This window comes from Macrobrachium rosenbergii, chromosome 13, assembly GCF_040412425.1.
Source record: "Macrobrachium rosenbergii isolate ZJJX-2024 chromosome 13, ASM4041242v1, whole genome shotgun sequence".
Classification (NCBI taxonomy): Eukaryota; Metazoa; Arthropoda; class Malacostraca; order Decapoda; family Palaemonidae; genus Macrobrachium; species Macrobrachium rosenbergii.
This window is the reverse complement of record NC_089753.1, coordinates 63,601,455-63,624,455: the sequence shown is the minus strand read 5'-3', so window position 1 is coordinate 63,624,455 and position 23,001 is coordinate 63,601,455.

The following is a 23,001-nucleotide window of genomic DNA, read 5'->3' as shown; positions in this document are numbered from 1 at the left end:
TCTCTTGGTCAGGGAAATTAGTGGAACAAAAGCAGCGCCTCAATTTCTTTTTCCATACAGTTTGAACTGGATGTTAGTGACATTATTTACCTCTCGTTGTTAGTCGCTAAGTATTGTGCTTGTTGAAATGGTGCTTCATGTGATATTCTTCAGCCTGTCAGTATTTCATAACTAATAGGCGACAGTAGTGTCATGGTCAGCATACGAGAAATGAGTAGTAACGTTGAGACACCATTTCTAATAGGAAAAATAGATATGATAATAAATCAAATCACACGAGATACGCTTTATGACTAAACTCTAATATATTATAATTAAAGCTGTTGTCCTTACGACCACACACAAACCCACACACACACACGCACGCACACACACACAGAGTACTAGATATGTGAAAAGAGCATATAATCGAGGATGTATTTTGACCAGTCAGACACTGAGACAAAAAACCAACAGTAATATCAGGTTATACTGAACTCTTTCCTTTGCCATAAGATATATTGTAGATCAACTTAATCTGTATTTAGAAATCAGGACTATCAACCTGCTTTATTTCTCGTTAGTGTTATACATTAAAGAAAAACTTAAAGTAATGAATAAATATTATTCTCTCTCTCTCTCTCTCTCTCTCTCTCTCTCTCTCTCTCTCTCTCTCTCTCTCTTTCTCTCATTTCTTTGCTTTGTCAGGAAAAAAATTGTTTAATTCATTACCAAAAAGGATTATTAAATTCCCTTCTCCGTAAATCATGCCGAATATCAAAGTTTTTATCCGCAGATTTCATTTTCAGTTTCGCCTAGGGAGAAAAACTTATAATTTTGATTCACATCATAAATAAGTTTAATTAATTTCTTAATAGACACTAAGATAAGTCGAGCACTCCAGCTTTCAGCAACATACAAAGCGCTGAGAAGTGAAATGGAATGGTAATGAATCCTATGGGAGAGTTAATTAATAATGTTTTTGCAACATCTTACAATCCAAAAGCCAGCACCTCAGGAAGTTATTACCGCTTCAGGTATGGTGGAGAAGCATCGACCGTTTTCTTCATTATCAGATGAGATTCCACCACCTCGGCAGCATCGATTCCAAAACTGAATTTTCTGAAAACTTCTGCATAAAAAGTCTATGCTGCAGGTATAACGAAGTTCCACCCATGGAATCTATCGTTGTCTTCCTAAACACATACACACGCAAATACACACACAGGTACCTCTGACACAATTTACTTAGTTAAAGGCTGGGCATAACAGAAAACTAACATTAGACTTCGCCACCCTTTAATGAATGGAATTATGAATTAATTATTTTCACTTTGATTTATAATCATCATCAAATGTTTCGGAAGCCTTTGATGTACTCAGGTGAATTACTGATTAATTTTGAAGTCTACTGAATTATGCTTTACCTGTGTTTCATCCTTTTGATAAACTGAAACACTCAAAGAATCAATAGATGAAAATACGTGACTGCAAAACTCAATGAAATAATTAGTATTTAACATCCACTGAAACAGTTTCAGAAATAAATTTGTGATGATGAGATAAGGGAGTTATACAGACGGAAAGAACATGCCATGAGTAAATACAATTTTCCCAAACATTTCCGATTGTGTACTTGCGTTCAGTCCGCAACCTGTTTTTGTCAAAAGACTTGCATGTTACCTAAACGAATAGGATGCCAGTTATTTGACATTTAAATTTGGTGTTGCCTTAGCAACTGTAATTTTACAGGGCTTGTTCTTTACATCATTATCAATTTAGTTTTGAATACTAAAGAAATCCCATGTTCAACCGATGGTTATGATGCTTTATGATGTACGCATCCTCTTCGTAGGCCGCGGTCATCACTATACCAATGATCTATACTTTCCCTATAGGTATCAGCGTTGTTAAGATAGTACCTCTTTTGATAGGGTACATTCAGTCAGACGCTTTGATATTAATGTCACAGTAGTTAAGGAAGATATCAAGACTGTTACCGTTTCCTTCAATCATGCAGCATAGCTCAAACTTCATTTTAAAGGCACCCTATAAGTGAAGGTTAGCTCATTCGTCAGAGGTCTTCGTGAAAGTATCATTGACATTTTGGCAGTAGAGGTTAGGGTATATGAAGTCGTATAAATCCTGTTCTTCTGTGCACCTTACAAAGAAGTTCTGAAAAAGCACATAAAAAGGTAGCTCATTTGGATACCTTTGAATAGTCGGCCGTGTCCCTAGAACAACAAAGGTGGGTCCTTCATGTATATCCTAGAAGGTTTTAAAATCTTTCAGGAAATTGATGGGAGTAGCCGTATCACCAGCACACAATTTTGTGATTGCATGCTCAACTGCTCTGTTAATAGCAAGGCTGGCATTACGGTACGGTACGGTTGATATTTAGTCTATATGTACGGTACGGAATTACGGTAGGATAATTTTATCAAAGTACGGTATGGTACGATTCAGGTATGGAAAAAATGGGCAAATTTCCGTACCGTACAGTACCTTAGGCTTGGATATATCATTAAGCAATTACTAATGTATATTTGGCCGCTTCAGTGACTGAACAAGGAGATCACTAAGGCACTTAACATTTTAGTTTGTAACATACCATGCATGTGTGTGTGTGTGTTTGGAATTCCTTAATTAACATGTTTATGTCTGTGTAATTCTTGAAGTAACACGTTACAAACGTTTACAGGATCAGCCATATAATCCCATATTATTATTATTATTATTATCATTATTATTATTATTATTATTATTATTATTATTATTATTATTATTATTATTATTATTATTATTATTATTATTATTATTATTATTATTATCACGACAACTGAATTATATACACATGTACATATAAAGTCCTTTGCTAATTTAAACCTGTTAACATTGAAATTTTCATAAAGAGGGGATTTTACTGATGATTGAGTTTGCTTATAGTACGATAAAAGTACGGAATTATGGTACGTTATTTTTACCGCACTGTACGGTACGGAAAAATAATTGAGGATACGGTACGAAATTACGGTACGATATTTTAGCCAGGTACGAAGTACGGAAAAACATTCCGTACTGTACCGTACCGTACTACCAGCCTTGGTTACCAGGCACATTTGTAAAACAGAAATCAAGTCAGAGAGAGTCTAAGATTCCATTAGAACTGTTGTTACAAATGGGTATGAGGAATTCTGCTGAAGAGGCCATACTGAAAGGGGATAAACTTTGCTAAGATATCCAGCAACTTTTTTGCAAGGCAATAAATGGGGAGGGGCCGTCTGGCTAATTATTAGGAAAAGCCAAGCCTTTGCCATATGGGTTTTCACGTATAAACAGTGCAGGCCATAGCCCACCACTGTCATCTGGAACCTGATGCTATCATGACAAGAGCTGATCATCTAAATTAGTCAGTTCTTCATTGGAAGGGTAGGTACCGTTCTCAGCTAGCACTCTGCTGGCCCAGCGTGCGATTCTCCGACCGGCCAATGAAGAATTATTTATTTATGGTGATAGAAATTCCACCATAATTTCCCGTTGCTAGGTAACCAATTGGTTCTTAGCCACGTAAATAAATCTAATCCTTCGGGCCCATCGCTAGGAGCTGTTAATCAGCTCAGTGGTCTGGTTAAACTAAGGTTCAACTTCTATCTAAATTAGTATTCTGTGTTGTTCCTTGATTATATCCACATAATTTCTTGCTATCCTTTCAAAATTTTGCCTCAGCTTGTGTAACAACATAATAGTCATTGTAGAACACTTGTCATCTCAGTTGATGATGATGAAGTCAGGGTTGGAGAAGACATCCTTGGTGGCAGCAATGTGCTGCTATAAGAATGCAGCTTCAGTAGTGACCTTTCTTTGATTTTGGTGGACTTGATGAGGATGGCTGCACGATTCCTTAGTCAAAACTTCCTTTCCATGTCCAAAGACAAGAATGTAATCCAGCTGGGTCTCGAGTTTAAGTCTCTTGGGGCACTGAGAGGGCTTGGACAGGATATGATAGATGAGTTCCAGATCCACCAGTTTCATTTCGTCTCTTGTAAGGGTAACAATCAACTGACCTAGTGGCAGACCAGGTCAGGATTAACTGTTAAGTTTCGCCCTTTTAATACGGGTTTTCATTTTGGTGACTTCCCAGTGGTAGCAGTTCATCTTGATTGTCCAACTCAGGTTACGATTAGCAATGTTGGTAACACAGCCCTAAGATGGGCAACTAATTTCAGTTTCCTTGTTCTTCTTCCTTCTTTTTCTTTTTCAGAATGACCACCAATATCCTCCTGACTTCCATAATGAACTCAACATGCTGGACTTCTGTGTCATGTACATGAATTGAAATTCAGTTGAAGTTAATAGAATCTTGACAGTAAATCATGACCTTCATTCTTGCAAGCTGTATGCAGTTTGTAGGGAAAGGTTCTAACTAATTTGCACAAAACAATTCCATTTCAGATAAGTTTATTAGGTCAGGCATCTCAAAACCTAAATGTGATTATCCTTAATGAAGAATGCATACAGAAAGCTGAACAGGGGTTTGTACACAATCTGTGAGAAGAAATCTGAGAGTTAGCCACTAAAAGGAAAGAAATAAGGATTAACTGAATGACAAACTAGGTAAGGAATGTTGATGGTCAGGGTGGAAAGGAGATCTATGCATAATTCCACTCATTCACTCAGCAGATAGGGATATGATCAAGGATTCAATTACAATAAGAAGACTTATTGATTTTATTAACTTTGGAACACCTCCGTTATTCTCAGTATATTACTGAAATATGGCACAAAGTTATTGGAATGGATAAACCTCAATATCTACATTTAACGTGAAAACCAGATGATTAGCAAGGACAGGCTAGTCAATGCAATTATGTTTTCTATCACCAGAAATTCAGCACTCTAGACTGATGACCCGAGTGCTAGCCACAACTCTAGTAAACAGGTTATGAATGGATAAAACCATAGTTAAAGATGATTGCAAGATGAGCAGCAATATGTTTATACCCGTGAATGATAATCTGTAGGATGAATAGTTAATATGACTGGCTGCGAGAAATAATGACAATTGTAGTATATTAGAATTAGGTAGTATTTTTTTAGCGAATGTAACAGATGATGTGAGTGTGAGTCCCCAGAGAAGACTGAACATGAAAAATGTAAATGTATAATGAGACTGTTGATACAACACTCCTATATAGAAATGAAGTGCGGTTGCTGAATTCCAGTGAAAGAAATAATTTTGAAGCTGATAAGATGAATAATTGATTGCACAGTATGTGCAGGACAAGAACAATAAAAATGGAAAGAAATATAGAGGTATTTAGAAGTGATGAAAAAGATTAGCAGAGCTGCAACTTCCTGGCTTTTAGCTCATCGTAAAATATCTTCATTACTTAGATTTACCTTCATGGTTAAAAAAATCAAAAGTTAGGTAAAGAAATGTAAATGCCATCAGTGATATAAAAGAAACTTGAAAAGTCTAAAAATATGTAAAATGGCAAAAAATATTTTTATTAGTCTTTTGTTGAAATTATGTTGCAAAGGGTCCGTCTCATAATACAGAAACCTGACATGAGTAGGAAGCTGCAACTAAATTATATTTTCTCTGACTAAATCTGAAGGCCGCCACTTAACATTCAGTTAAACCTGTGCAGTTACGCCTGCACAGCTGACTTATGCAGGCAAAACTGAACGTTAATGTGAACAACCTGCACAGATATTCTCGACTGTGCAGGCAGACTGAGCAAATAGCTCATCTCAATCAGTGAGCTTCTGGTCAAACTGTCTGCGAATAAGCACTTCAACGTTCATGTAGGGAGGCAAATTTTCGCCCAGTTCGCTTCCCGTCCCCTGACAGATAATATGTACCAGTCAGGAACAGAGTGTTGGGATTTATTAAATTTAAAAGTGTTTATGCCTAAATTAATGATGCATCGGATTTACTTTTTTTTTATAATTGGTTCGGATGTGAGAATAATATATAATTTTGCAATTTTACCACAGGAAAAAATAAGTGTGCATAATGAAGGCTGAAAGTGGCAGCATCATTCCTGAATGTCTTGTAAATTTCATTGAAATCTAAATGAATGAGATTTTCCTTGGGCAAGCAAAATCCAAAGGCTATCGTAACAAATTAAGCCTATGTATGTTTATTCACGGTTATAAACCATATATAAAGTCAGTTTTTAAATGATAGTAAATATTCAATATGGTGAAATAATATAAAACGAGACTAGGCCTACAATGCATCTATTCATGATTATGCATCATATATGTAGTTCACTCCCAAAATAAGAAAAAATTATATTCTGTCTGATAAAAAAAAAAAAAAAAAAAAAACTATTAGACTATGTATGTTTATACATTGCTTACACCCCATGTAAGCCAGTTTTGAAATGAAATTATACTAATCAACGCACAAATGAAATAAAGGAACAGTAGTATACTATGGATGTTCACTCGTTGTAATACATCACAAGAAAGTCGTTCTTAAAATGAAAACAAATCGGTATTAAGCATTTTAATGAAACAGAAAAAATTATTAGGCCTAAATATGTAAACTTTGAAATAAAAACAAACAATTACTAACTTAGTTAACTCATTATCTTGCCAAGGAACTCATCCGTCATTTATAAAATATTCAATAAACATGATGAAAGTACTGGGGGCAACTTTAAACTCTTTTAACAAATTCGCATTGAGTATTGAATTATTTTTTAAACCACTCTTTCACTAGTCTTACTTGACGTTTATGATCTGTTATATGCTATCAGCAAACCAACTACAGCCAAAGCATCGTCTCTTGACGCCATGGCTACTACGGAGGACCGAGGAAAAAGATTATTGTTAGTGGTGAAGATTTGCCTGCACAGGCCAACTGTGCAGGCATAACTCCTCAGGTATAACTGAACGTTAGTGGCGGCCTTTAAGCAAATAATGGTTTTAATAAATATATGATGGAACTATATCGCTGACAGGTTTATGAGAATGAGAGATACATGAATTTTATCAAATTGTTTTCCTTTATTCACTTCACGTTTTGCGCAAACTCCGGCTGCGCTTTAAGTTCCCAGTTTTAATCAAAGGTCGTTAAGTGTAATAAAGTAATGCGTAAACTGAAATCTCAAATGCATGATCTGACCCTGAATAAAAAAAGAAGCCTGATGTGGATCTGGGGATTCCGCCTGCCAACCGAGACGCACAGATGAACATTGTTTGGTTTAGATTAATTCAGCCTTGTGCCAGCAAGGTCCCTTCCCCAAAGATGGCCCATATGTGTAGTAAGTTGTTGTTTATTATAACATCTATTCGCTTTTATAAACCAAATGTCCCCAAGAGCTTTTCGTTGGAATCAATTTCATCTAATAAAGATTCTTATGATTAAGAACTGATTCGACGCTCTCATATTCGGGTGAGAGGATTTCCGCTGAAGGTTGATGAGCGAATGAAGGTCTCTCTAGCGGACCCGAAGACTTGAAAGAAAAGTCAGAATTCCGGTTCGATTTCCGAGAGAGTTCTTGAGTGGAGTGTGTCATTTCTGCAGTCTCTCAAAGATCCTAGAAGTTTCTTGGAAACGAGTGTAGTAGAGAGGCTCATACCTGTATTGTATAATATGAATTAAGTTACTAATTAAAACCAAAAATTTTGACTTTTTTTTTTTTTTTACATATTGTAATCTAATTGTTTTTGCCTGCTATTATCCTTCATCAAATTTGAAAATTGTTGTACATTTTCGAACTTGTAAGCTTGTTACTGTACTTCACTATCTTGTTAAATCCTCAGAATAGTGTATGGTAGAACTGTTACCAAAGTAGTTTTCACAGTTTTATGCATGGCCTTTGAGCTTTTTAGTCCTTGCCTTGCAAAGGTGTCAGGTGTTTTGTTATAGCATTCCTTTTCAATCCTATCTATTACTTTCAGGGGAACCAAAATTTAGTACTACACTTCAGTAACTGATGGCTCCTGTATCTTGGAAAGTAAAATAGCAGGGTCTTTACATTTAAACAGTCAGTCGCTCTCCTACTAGGTTATTGTCGAGATACTTATACCTACTTCAAAGGAAATTAAAGTATCTTCCAGTATGTCGCCATCCACCAACACAAGAGGAAAAAACAAATTTATTACTGTTTATTCAATGTTACAAGATTATATTTGCTCCTCAACATTCACGCAAGAAGAGATGGCAGATCAGCCTCATGCTTTGACTTCCTAAGCTTGGGTGAAGGTTTAGGTATTTTCATAGGCCAGCTCTATTAGTGCTAGATATCATGTATGGAATTCACTTGAAAATTTACACATTATTCATGAAGAAATCTCGCTCTCAAGCTATATTTTAAGCAAAAAACATATCCTTCTAACTCCTCTTGAGGATGATATGGCTTTTGCCGATGTAGTTAATGCACATCACTAGTTTTTTTGTTGTCTCTCACACAAAACCCACTTTCAAGAACACTGAATGCACTCAAAAGTTTACCACTAACAGCGGCTATAAAATGCATACAGGCTTCAGATTTACTATTGGAAAAATGTTTCATTTTGAAAGTTAAAAATTAATATATGAAGAATTACCTGAAAAAACACTGAGATCATCAAAATATGCTTCCTACTTTACTATATACTATTCAACACTATGTATACAGCTTTAATTCTTCCTTGTTTGTTAGTGTTCTGACAACTATTGTCTGTGAAAACGGTTTCTCTTTTGTCTTCACCTGTACATCCCTTCTAATAACCTAAGAGATCTACGGAATAAGACCGAAGACTCTGGTGAAGAAATTAGAATTGTGGCATTTATACCAACGTTGATTATGAATGTTGATGTGCTTAAGCCCCTACAGACGCAAGGAGAGAAACCGGAGTCCTAATTAGACAAAAAAATCTATAAAAAAGTTATGAAATATTACCAAAGATGCATACTTCCTATCATAACCAAAGTTGTGTCCAACCTTCTCTAGATAGACCTTTGCTTCCCTTGGCCTATATCTTGAATATCAAAAACTAATCTAATCCGACTTCACCTAAGACGTATGGTCTGTTCTATCTCCTAACTCACATGATTTCATTATAATTATACGTTACCTGAAGCCATTTTTGAACAGCCAGAAAGCACCTTGACTGGTGCAACAAAAATACTGATCCTGCTCGGTAAATTAAATCAAACTAGTATTACTGATAATAAATAATAAAGTCCACTGAACCCAGTCATAAAGTATTTATTTGGTTTACACCTCTAGATTAAAGAATTTACACAATCTTTCCAGTGACTCGGAGGAAAATGATAATAAAATAAGTAAAACGTAGTTCTTCGTAATACGTGTGTATCACAGTCTAGTTCATGTTGTTTACGCCTCCCGGTGATCGGTTTTCTTATTTGACTTATTTACAGTTTTGTACAGCTTTTGCTTGGAACATAAACACTATTATTATCATCTGTTTTTTTTTTCAAGCATAAACCACGTGACTAGTATAGTCAGGCTTTATGGAAATTGCCGATATATTCTGATCTGTGTCACAAACAGAATGACATTCAAATTACGAAGGCAAAAATATCACGAAATTGTAAATTATTTGAGTCAGTTCCACATGTGATACGATTCGCTGCATAGATTTCCCAGTCCTGGTTAAGGAAAATCTCGGGGAGGAAACCTAAAATGCTATTTCTAGAAATTTTATTAATTCTGAAAATATGTAATATGTGAAACAAATATTTCAAAGTTTCATCAGAATACCAAACCTAAAAGGTATACTTGCCTCACAATATTCCCCTTTAAAAATCAAGACTGTTATTTAGGCAAACAGAGTAGGGATCTAACTGCTTACCATTTCATTTATATAGTTATGATGAAATTAATCACGGTTTTTTAACTATGCTTTTGTTATTGTTAGCAGATTAATGATACAAACAATAAGTTTTACGTTCAAGTGACAACTCCTCCCTTTATATGGGTGGACTTGCTAGTCTCTCTACATTACCTAAAAGATTACTATATGTTCTCTAAAAGAAACACAACAAATGAGCTAACAATACTTGAATTTTCTAAACAAATTTACGGAGCAAGCTGTGAACGAAAATCAGGCTACTCATAACTCTACTTTTTTTTTTTTTTTTTGCTTTTGTTTATTACATTTTTATGTGCATTTTATATTACTGATGTTCATCATTTTGCTGTTTACACCCTCATTTATGTTCCTAGTTTTTTTTTTTTTTTTTTTTTTTTAGTTTTTCAGAATTTTTAACATTTCGTAAATTTTCACTATGATGAAAACGCGAAAATAACTGACCGTTTATTTCACTGCATTGGAGGGACAGGCATACACTCAGACAGAATTAGAGAGAAAGAGTGTCATTAAATAAAGCTTTCAGTTTCACTCAAAACACTTTCATAATTATGATGAATAAACATATGAAATTAAGTAAGCACAGTTGGATCCGTACTTACTTCTTCAATACATAAATCAGCAGCTGAAAGAACAGACTGTCATATACTGCATCTAACAATAAAAGGCAAACATCAGTAGAAATATGACTTACGGACTGTATACATTTCAAACTTTGACTATAGATGAACACAGATAGATGTCCCGGAATAAAGAAGAACAGATTACATACGCGTCTGAATAAGACTCAATTGCTGGAAGGCTTGTCAAGCTGAAGGAAAAATGTTGTCTCGTTTGATAGATCAAGTAGAAAGCTCATGGCAGTTATATATTGAATTATTATATATTGAATTACCAAACGCTTCCAGGAGAAACAAAGATCTTTTAACTGGAATCCAAGATATTTGTGTGATGACCGAAAGAAATTAGTTAAGCTATTCGGTCACAACGCTGAAATCTCTGAGGTAGCTAGGCAATACCTTGTCTCCTCTTCAGTATTATCCTCACTTGTGTGTGTGTTTTACTTTATTTCTTTATTTTTTTTATTAGAATTTCGATACTGATTTTTAGTTTTCTGTAACAGAAAATTAGTGATATGGCTATATGTCTGTCCGTCCGCACTTTTTCTGTCCGCACTCAGATCTTCAAAACTACTGAGGCTAGAGGGCTGCAAATTGATATGTTCATCATCCGCCCTCTAATCATAAAACATACCAAATTTCAGCCCTCTAAGCTCAGTAGTTTTTTGTTTATTTAAGGTTAAAGTTGGCCGTGGTCTTAAGTCTGGCAACGCTATGGGCGTCAACAACGCAGGTCACCACCGGGCCGTGGCTGAAAGTTTCATGGACGGCGGCTGAGAGTTTCATGGGCTGTGGCTGAGAGTTTCATACAGTATTATACACTGTACAGAAAACTCGATTGCGCTGAAGAAACTTCTGCACAGTTTTTACTTGTTTTCAGTAGAGTTTCGACACTGATTTTTCGTCATCAGACCGGTGACAGCTGCTTTCCATCAGTATGTCGATTCTAAGCACAATAAATGAGCAGTAGTTGTCAAATAAATATTTTTGTAAAGTGACAGGCTGGAATTAACAAAGTATGAAATTTTACCTAGAAAAGAAAAGGAAATACAAGATATCAGCAAAATAGCCTTATTGACATTGAGGAATAGATTAAGTTTTTCCATTTACTATCATTCACGTTGTTCCCTCACCTACATATAGAGACTGTTGCTTTCCAAATCCTCTTTAATCCCTCCCTGTTTCTTTCCTTCTTTTCCTCATCCTCGGAGTGCCAAATTGTGTGGTCACCGCTTGCAAGACTGCATTTCGGTTGTGGCAAAGTGTCCTCATGTTTTGACAACGGATCAGCCGCTCTGACTTTTTATGAGAGCGTCCTCAAGTTGAGAGGATCGATGGCCTGGGATACAGAAGAAGCCCTTCGGGAGAAGTCATGTCAGATAATGAGTGGGAAGTCATTTTCTCCTTCTCTTCAAATTAAATGCCTGAGGTCGCTACTTCGCTTAGGGTCATTTGTTACGGCAAAACCCCTTCATCTGTTTCCGTATTTGTTTTTTTCTTTATTTATAGCGTTTAATTAACATTATCATTAATAACTGTATTATTGTAAATGCTAGGACTGTTATCATTGTGACTATTGAAATTACTACCACCACTGCTTCTTAATAATTATACAATATCATTATTCCACATTTTAATAAAGGTATAATGAATTCATCTAATATTACCTGTTGCCTTTTCATCCATAATACTACACACATTCTGCTCACCTACCTTAACCCTGAGTATTTATCTGATAGTTTAGAGGATAGTTTAGAAACTGAAAAAAAGCAGTACCATGAAGACTCCGATTCTTAAAAATCTGTCTAAAAATTATGATCTTTTAATTGTGAGTTCCTTTTCTTATTGTCTTGTCTTTATTAGATGAATACTATTCATTTGCTAACTGACTCATCTATCCCACGTCGTAAATATCCTTATACAGAGGTTTCATTTTTAGTTTTCTGTAAAAGAAAACTATTGAGATGGCTATTTGTCTGTCCGTCCTCAGATCTTAAAAACTACTGAGGCTAGAGAGCTGCAAATTGGTATGTTGATCATCCACCCTCCAATCATCCAACATAACAAAATTCCAGCCCTCTAGCCCAAATAGTTTTTTATTTTATTCAAGGTTAAAGTTAGTGATGATTGTGCCTCTGGCACCGCTATAGGTGCCAACAACACAGACCACCACCAGGCCGTGGTTGAAAGTTTCTTGGGCCCCGGCTGAGAGTTTCATGGGCCGTGGCTGAGAGATTCATACAGCATTATACACTGTACAGAAACTCGATTGCGCCGAAGAAACTTCGGCGCATTTTTTACCTGTTTTATCTATTTTAACAATTCCTATTTAATAATTCGTTCGGCGCATTTTTTACCTGTTTTATCTATTTTTAACAATTCCTGTTTAATAATTCGTCCAACTTAATAGATTGTTTTCTGGTCGTGGTTCCAACTCAGAGGTAACATTAAAAACTGGCCTCGTATAATCCAAGGTTCACTTGAAAGGATAAATGTTTCGCACAAGAAGCAGGAACATTGAACTGAAATATATTCACAAATCATCTCACATTATTCGAAAGTTAACTTGTGGTCTAATTGTCCTTTCCACATAAACAGTCTCTTCTTTCTCTTTCCCTTCTCATTGCTATGAGCGTTCAGACTTTTAGCTTTCAAAATCTGTCCTCCAATATTTATCAAATCTTCAGCACCTTGTCTCTTTCCATGCTTACAGCGTACACAAAACCGTGATGACGAAACACGTTGTTTATTTCCCTCCGTTCTAATTCTTATTGATATAGGATTTTTGGGCTCCCTAAGGTAACTTTAGCAAGTGACACTAATACACAGTCAAAATTCTTCCTCTGTTTTTCCCGCCATTATGTTTCCATTCTCTTTGCCGTCCTTACAAAGATCACTCATTTGAAAGCCTTTCGAAAATGCACATGAAGTTAATCAATCATTTCCATCACTTCATTCGGTACCAACTTTGCTAAGATCACTTTAGTGCACGGTCTTGTCTCAAGATTATTCGTAATTTTCCTCTATATTTAACATTTAAAAAATACTGAAAATAGCAGCATCAAATGTCAACAAGGAAAAGGAGATGTAATAAGCTCATTATCCGTCATATAATTCTTCAGGAAAATTAATCTGTAAGGTTGTTATGATAAAGAATTAAATCGTAGAAACATAGTAATGTCTTAGAGGAACTGCAGCTCCAGATTAACCTTAACATTTACAACATTTCAAGAGAATGCCCTTCTTCACAGTCTTAAATGGAAATGTATACACTTGTGCATTGTTCGCCACAGACACTTTTGGCAGGAAAAAATTAAGCTTTGCTCAAATTAAGCTCTAATCTGTTATAATTGGTGAATTTTCTAACGAGTGCTGCATTTATTTATATTAGGCGTAAGAACTTTGTAAACTATCCTATCACTTTGATAAAACAAAACAAGCCAGGAAAGAGACTTGAATTCCCGTAATTTTAACAACGGTAGACGTGTGAAGGTGTTTTCTTTTCTGCTTTAGGTCCTGAGAATATGAACAATTTTCTCGCTGGCTCCGTTTGCTGCAGGACACGGAAATTCCCAAAACAGGGGAGTTACATAATAAACACTGCATGGAGAAGCCAATTGAAGGAATGTTGGCACGTGTAATGGGTTGAGATTTAAACTGAATGCGGCATTGCATGTCGTTATATTGCGCTGAATACCAAAGCAAATGATTTGTTAACGAAGAGTCAGGCGATGTTGCTTGCTTAGAGTCAATTTTTAAGAAGCCAAATAATCTTCCTGAACATGTTAAATTCATTTATTTCTCGCATTCAGGTATCATCCATGAAGTTATAGCTGATGATCATGATATTGTCTGTTTTGCGTGTGTCGGCGTGTATGTGTGCTGTGTTTTCATCAAAACAAATTATATTTAGTTTATAACATTTATTTGATTTCCCCCCTTAACCTCTGGTTTCTGTTTTGTGCTGTAAAATACTCTGTGGCATTTCATATAGCCGGAACGGGACGGGGAAATTCTAATGATATAAGGGAAAATACCTATCATTCAACATTTTAGTGTTGAAAAGTATTTGTTTTATATATATATATATATATGTATATATATATATATATATATATATAAATACAAGAAATTGAAGAAACTTGTGATATAACGCGTACCTAACCATTGCCAACCTATATATATTGTCGTACATATATATATATATATATAACAGACCCATATATATATATATATATATATATATATATAACGCCCTATATATATACAATCTATATTTTTTTTTCCACACGTGAACATTTCTATCTTAGATAATTCGTGAATGATAGGGTTTCCCTGGTTATATCATTAGTTGCTCTCAGGTTCCAACTTTTTTGACTTGTGGCCCCAGTGGATAACTCCCTTGTTTCCACCTGAGCCTATCCCGATGAGTCAGAAATTTATTTCTGTTCAGACGTGATTGTGTGTTGATTTTACAACATAAAACAGAAACCAGATTGGTCGGGAAGTTGGGGAAAACTGGGGAAGTAAAATAAGTGTTTTAAACGCCCTTGCTTACCTTATTTATTATGAGTCAGAAAAACACAGTTCCACACGTGATTGTGTGTTGATGATTTCATCTTATTCACTAGAAGGGAAATAATGAAATGTATCATTGATCATTGCTGAGTGAAAACTTGATGGAACATGCATGAGTTGCTAACTTTTAGACTTATGTGGCCCAGTGGATAACGCCCTTGCTTTCCACCTGAGAGAAAACAGTCAGAAATTTATTTCCGGTTCCAATGATGATTTATCTTATTCACTATATATAATAATGAAATGTTGTCTATTGGGTCATTGCTGAGTCGGGAAGTTGGGGAAAACTATGGTATATTATATATATTTGGTGCAGTTGCCTCATTCCAACTTCTTTTAGACTACCTGAGATATATCCGACGAGTCAGAAATTTATTTCTGTTCCACACGTGATTGTGTGTTGATATATATATATATATATATATATATATATATATATATATATATATATATATATATATATATATATATATATATATATATATATATATATATATATATATATATATATATATATATACGCTTACAGAGAGATACTAGACGAAAAACGATTACAATATCGAAATTAATTCTTTTCAGAAAGTAAATATATCCTTCAATTGATTTTTATTCAGACTTAAATTACTATTTTTGATTCAAAAAATATACCTTTGCATGGGTATTTTTCCGGCCTTATTAAATGGAAATTAAAAAAAATGTTGAGCTTTAAAATAAAAACTAATATGAATCAATTGTTTTTTTGTAATGAATATGCTGTATCGAGTGCTAAAAATGCTAGGAAATTATTTTCCTTTTATGAGAATCCATTTTAATAATCAGTGAACACCCTGTTTGTTTTTTTTTTTTTTTTTTGTCACTTAAATTGTGTTTCCCAATAAATAAATTTTCTTTCATTATATTATTCAGAAAGCATATGGTAATTCTCCATGTGTGAAGGTACCATGGAAGAGCTCTCATTTTGAAAAGAAAAACTGTTCTTCTTAGAACACACGACATCTAAAATAAGGTTGGTCTTATTTCATGGTCCAATGTTGCTGAACCACTTTCTCTAACTGTGTTGTTTAATAATCATGATTCAAGCCTTTTTCGACCAGATGCTGTGGGGCAAGTGCTTTGATATGTCATCATGGCAATGACCCTATGCCTAATGAAGTCCGAAAAACTCATTCTATTCATTAATTTCACAAGTAGCACAGATGCTCCAACCAAATAAGGGTCACTGCCATTTTTCGGACCAAAATCTTATTTCGTAAACAGAAACTTGTTGATTAAATAAATCACCAGCACCCATAAGTTAACCAACATGTCAAATATAAGGACCCCATAAAAACACCAAAATATAGAAAGTAAAGATTTTATTTCAGAGACCAAACTGTCTCTCTCCAAAGGCAAATAGTACATGAAAAAGTTACAGAAAAGCGGTATTTATACCAGAATGTCCATAGGTTAGCCGTTATGTCTCTCCAGTTGACAATTTCTCGTTAATGTTCTTAATCGCTGGTTGGAGGAAGATTTTATCTATAATATCTGAATCCCAGGCGCCTCTTGCAACATTCATCGTATTTCTTTGTTTAATCAAGGCTGATTCACACACACACACACACACACACACACACACACACACACACACACACACATATATATATATATATATATATATATATATATATATATATATATATATATATATATATATATATATATATGTGTGTGTGTGTGTGTGTGTGTGTGTGTGTATATATATATATATATATATATATATATATATATATATATATATATATATATATATATATATATATATATATATATATATGTGTGTGTGTGTGTGTGTGTGTGTGTGTGTGTGTGTGTGTACGGAATGAGAGAGATAAAGAGAAGCAAGAACTTTCCATATAAAATATCATTCAAAATCCACCTTCAAACCAAATGGGGTTGAAGACCTTTAGTTGCAAGGGAAGTCAGTCTTTCTTCTCCTCCACTGCAGTAGATCAACGACTTCAGAATCAGGCCATAAAAAGTGAGTAACAGCTGTTGAGAAATTCCAAAAGAAGCCCTTTTTGGGGGCCTTAAAGGAAAATCATGGCCTCAAACGTTACGTTGCCACGCTCTGACCATATATAACATGACTATCTCAGTGCAAAACACAGGATGCATTGTGCATATACTTTTGTCATTCTTCCTGGGCCCAATGATTCTAATATTTTCACTTCGTAAAAGAAGCAGAACCAAGGTTTTATCGTTTTCCCTATGGAATCGAGTACAGATTATAAATTTACAGTCAAAAGAGAAATTTTTCATATATCTTATCTCCATATCAGTTTTTCCTATACTAAGGGAAAATGAAGTTTGTCCAAACAGTGGTAGTAAGGAATTTTATCCAGACTGAAGAAGAAACATTCTTTTTGCACTAAAGAGAGAACGAATTACGTTTACTAATGGATTTGGAGGGTATCAAGACCTGTAGACTAAAGCTTCAGTTCCACCACTTTCCTTCCCTTTCATCTCCATCAGCGAGTTAGGTGGTTTGATCTTCTCCTGGTAAGATAGATGCAGTTACGTCAGAAATGCCCTTATGTTTTAATAGATGTTGGTCGGTTAGTAGAGTTTAAGTGGGCTTTTAGCCAGCACGGGTCTTTGCCTTAATCAAAATGCTGTAAGGTTTTGAATTTGATAAGAGGCCTCAAGTAGACCTCTGGACAACGGAGACAATTATTGTATTGATGGGGATAAAACTTTATCACTGCCTTTGGACCTCCAACATGTTAATAAGTTCATAGACGTTGAGCTCATTCAATCTTCTATTAAGAGATATGGTGATTCACTCATGCACTTCGTCAGCCACAAGCAGACATTTTGGTATCGTGCGGATGTTTTGTATCATCTCTCTTGCGGCGCAAACCACTTCAAGCAAGGCGCTGTCAATTTTACACAATCTGCAAATGAAGAAAAAGAGCTACGTAATTTGACAAGAAATCCAGACGTCAAAACCGCTTCTCAGTATTATCAACTGTCTCAAGTTTCTTCTATCAGTTTTCTTTACAAACCTCTTAAACAGACCTTCAAACAGATGGGTACGAAAACTAAATTTTAATCATTATCCTTCAATAGTTAATTATGTTTATGAACCTAATGTCGCCATGAGGTGAATTACACAAGAGAGAAAAGCTAAATTAGACTTTGAATATCGAATGCAAATCTACTTGGCATTGTTTATAAGTAATTAAAAACGGAATTAGAGAGCTTAAACGCAAGGTTTACATGCATTGGTAATAAGTGACTGCTAGTCACTACAGAAAACTAATTAAGAGGATAAACGATGGCTAGTATTATGATGATCAACATCTCTAACTTAATTGAAAGTCAGAATAACTGAGAGGAAGAAGCTAATTAAACAGACGCCTCTAATGAGATTACCTAGACTCATGAAAAGGTTCCTTTCATTAGCATAGTTCATTAGGTCTGCTTTTTATGCGGGTCTGGAGAAAGATTACTGCTTTTGCTTTATGCATTCTAGGACATAAAATGCGGCTTTAATGAACGTCACTAAAAAAATTAACTCCATTACCAGGAGAGCTATGCCTAGAAAGTGCACCTAAATGAAAATTTAAGATAAGATTGTTACTTACATAATTACTGGCACAAATGCGAATTTAGAGGGAAGCGGAGATATACGCATGGGTAAAATTATAGTAGGTTTTATTAAGGGAAATCAGACATTAGACTGGAGTTGCAGGCCTTTGAAGATCAGAAACTAAATAGACAGGGCCTCAAAGGATTTTGCGGGTGAGTTAGATCTATTTCCTTTAATGTTTTGAATAATAATAAATTCTTAAAGCGGACGCCCGTTGTAGATGACCTTTCTCGTTTTTCAGAGGTTCAGATTACTCAGAGAAAAAATCGCATGGCAGATAATCAGGAAAATCCTTGCTCTGTACTTTGCCATTTTCTTGCTCTCTGGTTTGTTGTGTAAATTTCAAATTCGTCATTAAGGTCCTCCATAAGTTGATGGGAAGGTGTTGCATGATTCGTGCTTTGCATGGGATATGTTCCATTATGGTATGTCGAATCTTTGCGCCTCTCTAGAGGCTTGCCTAACCAAGACCTGATTCTTCTGATTCCATTTTCCTTATGGATATTGGTTGGTCATTCAAGGGCTCGACGCCTGCCGATTATCAACTATAATTAAGATGAAATATTTTTTTTTCAGTTAGCTTCTACGTACATTTTTTAAGTTTCATTTGAACCATTCATAAACTTTTACTGTTGTACTTGATAATTTGCTAACAAAGGATGTTCCGCTTACTAATTCGCTTTGCATGGATAGCACTGTACATGTAGATTCTGAATGCAAGACAAATCTTGGAGTTGCCTTCGAATCCAAGCTTTTCTTTGCCACAGCACTTGAAATTTCACCACTCTACCAGAATGTTCGCTATTGCCTAAAGGGCTTATTAATACATCACATCAGTGATCTAGCTTGATTATAAAAAGTTAAGAACTCTACCGACTCGTCCCACGAGGAACTAGCTTGATTAGAATGCAGCTTTCCTTCGTCTTTTGGACCGGACCGATCAAGTGATGGTTTACTTTCCCAGGATGGAGTGAATGATTTCCACCATCGTGGAAGGTATTTCAATTTCCCACGTGGTCGTGATACCAAGTACTGATAAGCTGGGATAAAGTTGTACCACTGTAAAATGATATGCGGAAAGCTTTAGTTTTCCCTGATAGATAATGTTTATACATGTAGTTTTTTCTTTCGGTTTTCTCTTCTTCCAAATGATAATGATAATAATCATGACAGATGCCATAGAAGACACTTATTCACTCTGAATCTTTCCAAACCACATTCCCGGCTATTTTAGCAGCATTTTGCCTATTTTACTTATGACTCTTCCTTTTGGTCGGTTATTCTTGTCCTTTGCGTCACTTTAGTCCCGCAGTTAATTTCCGTTTAGAACCTTGAACTGGGAGGTACCCAAACCTGTGTAACAAACTACAGACAACTACCCTTAGACCGAAAAGTATGCTATTTGTGGAAATCTTGGGTATAGTTGCCTCAATCGCGTTCTTCATGTTGCATTTGGGCCGTTTCTGTGATTCCTGTGAGAAAACTGTTTGGTAACTGCCGACAATATATGGGTCTCTGTATCTCTGTATATAATTAATAATAAATCAAGATTTGCTGCACTAAATGTACCGATCATTTCTTCACCCCATAAATGTACAGATTCACTTCCGAACATGATACGTAAAGCACAGAGCACTTTTATCTTAGATTTGGATGAAACCAAAGCGAATGTTGAACTGTTATTTGCTTATTTTCATATTAATATATATATAGTTACGGGAAAAAACATAAAAGAAAAATACCTGAGATAACTTCTTCATCGTTATTTTACTCAAATACCTATTCGCACGACAGGATTATGCCTTATTCTCTTTGTTTCAAATCTTGACAAATACGTTTCACTGACGTGATGAAGAGAAACACAAATGAATTCCCCTTCTCAGGCAAAAGGCAGTGGCATAGAATTAGATAACTCCCTCTTGGAGGACTGGATTTAGTTTAAACCCAAAACAAGCAAGTACCAAAAATATATATTCCTTACAGTTTCAAAATCTTTTATACAAGGCAAAAATTATGTAAAAGTCAGTAATGACAATTGCCAACCAAGTAATAAGAGCCCATTTTTAATATTGCTTTTTTTGTAGTTTTTTTCCTCTTTACATATTATCTAAAATATTTACAAATGCTCTAATAAGAGTTAACAGTGCTATCTAAGTTAAAAGAAAACTATGGAATGAGTGATTAATTTAAATATTCCCTTCATTTCGCAGTATTTCTTGTGCTAAAACTATAAGTTTGCTTGTATTTACAATTTCGTCACACAAAAAATATTTTACACTTCTATGGAATTAATTAAGAAAATTTATAAGAAACAGAAAATATTTTTCAAAAATTACTTTCCATAGGTGCATTACCAAGCAATAAGTATTGCAAAAGAGAAATACTATGTTAAAAAAGGAATACACACACACACACATATATATATACATATATATATATATATATATATATATATATATATATATATATATATATATATATATATATATATATATATATATATATATATATATATATATATATATATATATATATATATATGTGTGTGTATAATATAATATGTGTGTGTATTAATATATGTATATATATATATATATATATATATATATATATATATATATATATATATATATATATATATATATATATATATATATATATATATATATATATATATAACTAGCTGACAAACCTGACGCTATATAAGGAAAACTTTGAAGAACTCAGACAAATTTTCCTGCATCTCCTTTGAATTATTTTGTCATGTAAAGTATGTGTACTATCATTGACTAATGCTTTTCATTTCTGTGATTAATAATTCTGTCTTGAATTCATTATTTTAAATAAGCATGATATAATACAGTATACACACACAAACATACATACATATATACATACATATATATATATATATATATATATATATATATATATATATATATATATATATATATATATATATATATATATATATATATCAGGCACATCTGATTAAAATGGTTAGAGAGAGAGAGAGAGAGAGAGAGAGAGAGAGAGATTTGACTTGCAGTGTCAAATATTCTTGTTTTTTTCTAGTGAGACTTGATGTTTCAAACCCATTCATAAAGGGAATTTATAAATAAGAGAGAGAGAGAGAGAGAGAGAGAGAGAGAGAGAGAGAGAGAGAGAGAGAGAGAGACAGAGAGAGAGATTGCAAGCATAAATTTCAATAGTTAAAAACCTCATGGATAGATTTCGCTCCAAATTGTTTGATTGATGCCTTGTGCGAGAGACAGACAGACAGACAGACAGAGTTTGATGGAGGTGGTTGCGCTATGTTGAAAGTGATGGTGTGCATGGTGGTGTTGCCAAACTACCTGATAATTAATTTCAGACCTCATTTAGACAGACTTTATAGCAAAAAACATTACCACAAAGTCATGAAACAGTCGCTATAGGAAATTCCGAAAATATAAACGAAGAAGAAATTAACGAATTAAGGAGGACATTCACATTCGGATGAATAAAAAAAGTAAATACCGTATATCTTGCCAGTTAGGCTTAGCCAGTAGATACTACTCCCAGAAGAAAACTTGGAGTAATCAGGCGAAAAATTACCATTAACCCATAAGGCAATTGAAGGAAACCTAACGAAATTATTAAAAACAAAAATTTCATTCAATTTGTCAGTGTTTGATGTCTGTCACAGGGGTAGGGGTATGATTTTGAGTTATAACCTTTTAGGGGTCACATGCCAAATTTTGTCCAGGTTTGTGAGGTAATTTGGGTTTCTATAGCAGACAAACATGCAAACATTCACTTATGTAAGTATATATATATATATATATATATATATATATATATATATATATATATATATATATATATATATATATATATATATATATATATATATATATATATATATATATATATATATACATATATATATATATATATATATATATATATATATATATATATATATATATATATATATATATATATATATATATATATATATATATATATATATATATATATATAAGAGGAACAGGATAGCCAGAAGACGTGGTAAAATTCCAGACATTATTATTTCTTAGAAATTAACAGAGGCACAGCCGAGCTTTCAGGAATACGTAACTTTTCCCATCATCAGGTCACTTATCTATGGAATTACATAAAAAATAAAAAAAGAAACAGTAAGAAAACTATACCTATTGACTAAATCTAAAGTATTAAAACAGTTATATATAATTGACAAAACTTTAAAATACATAATAATTAAAGTAAAAAAAGGAACATAAAAACCTAAGTTAACCAAGCAATAAGAAATCACGTACCAAACAGAAATTGTCAAATAAAATCACTGAGAAG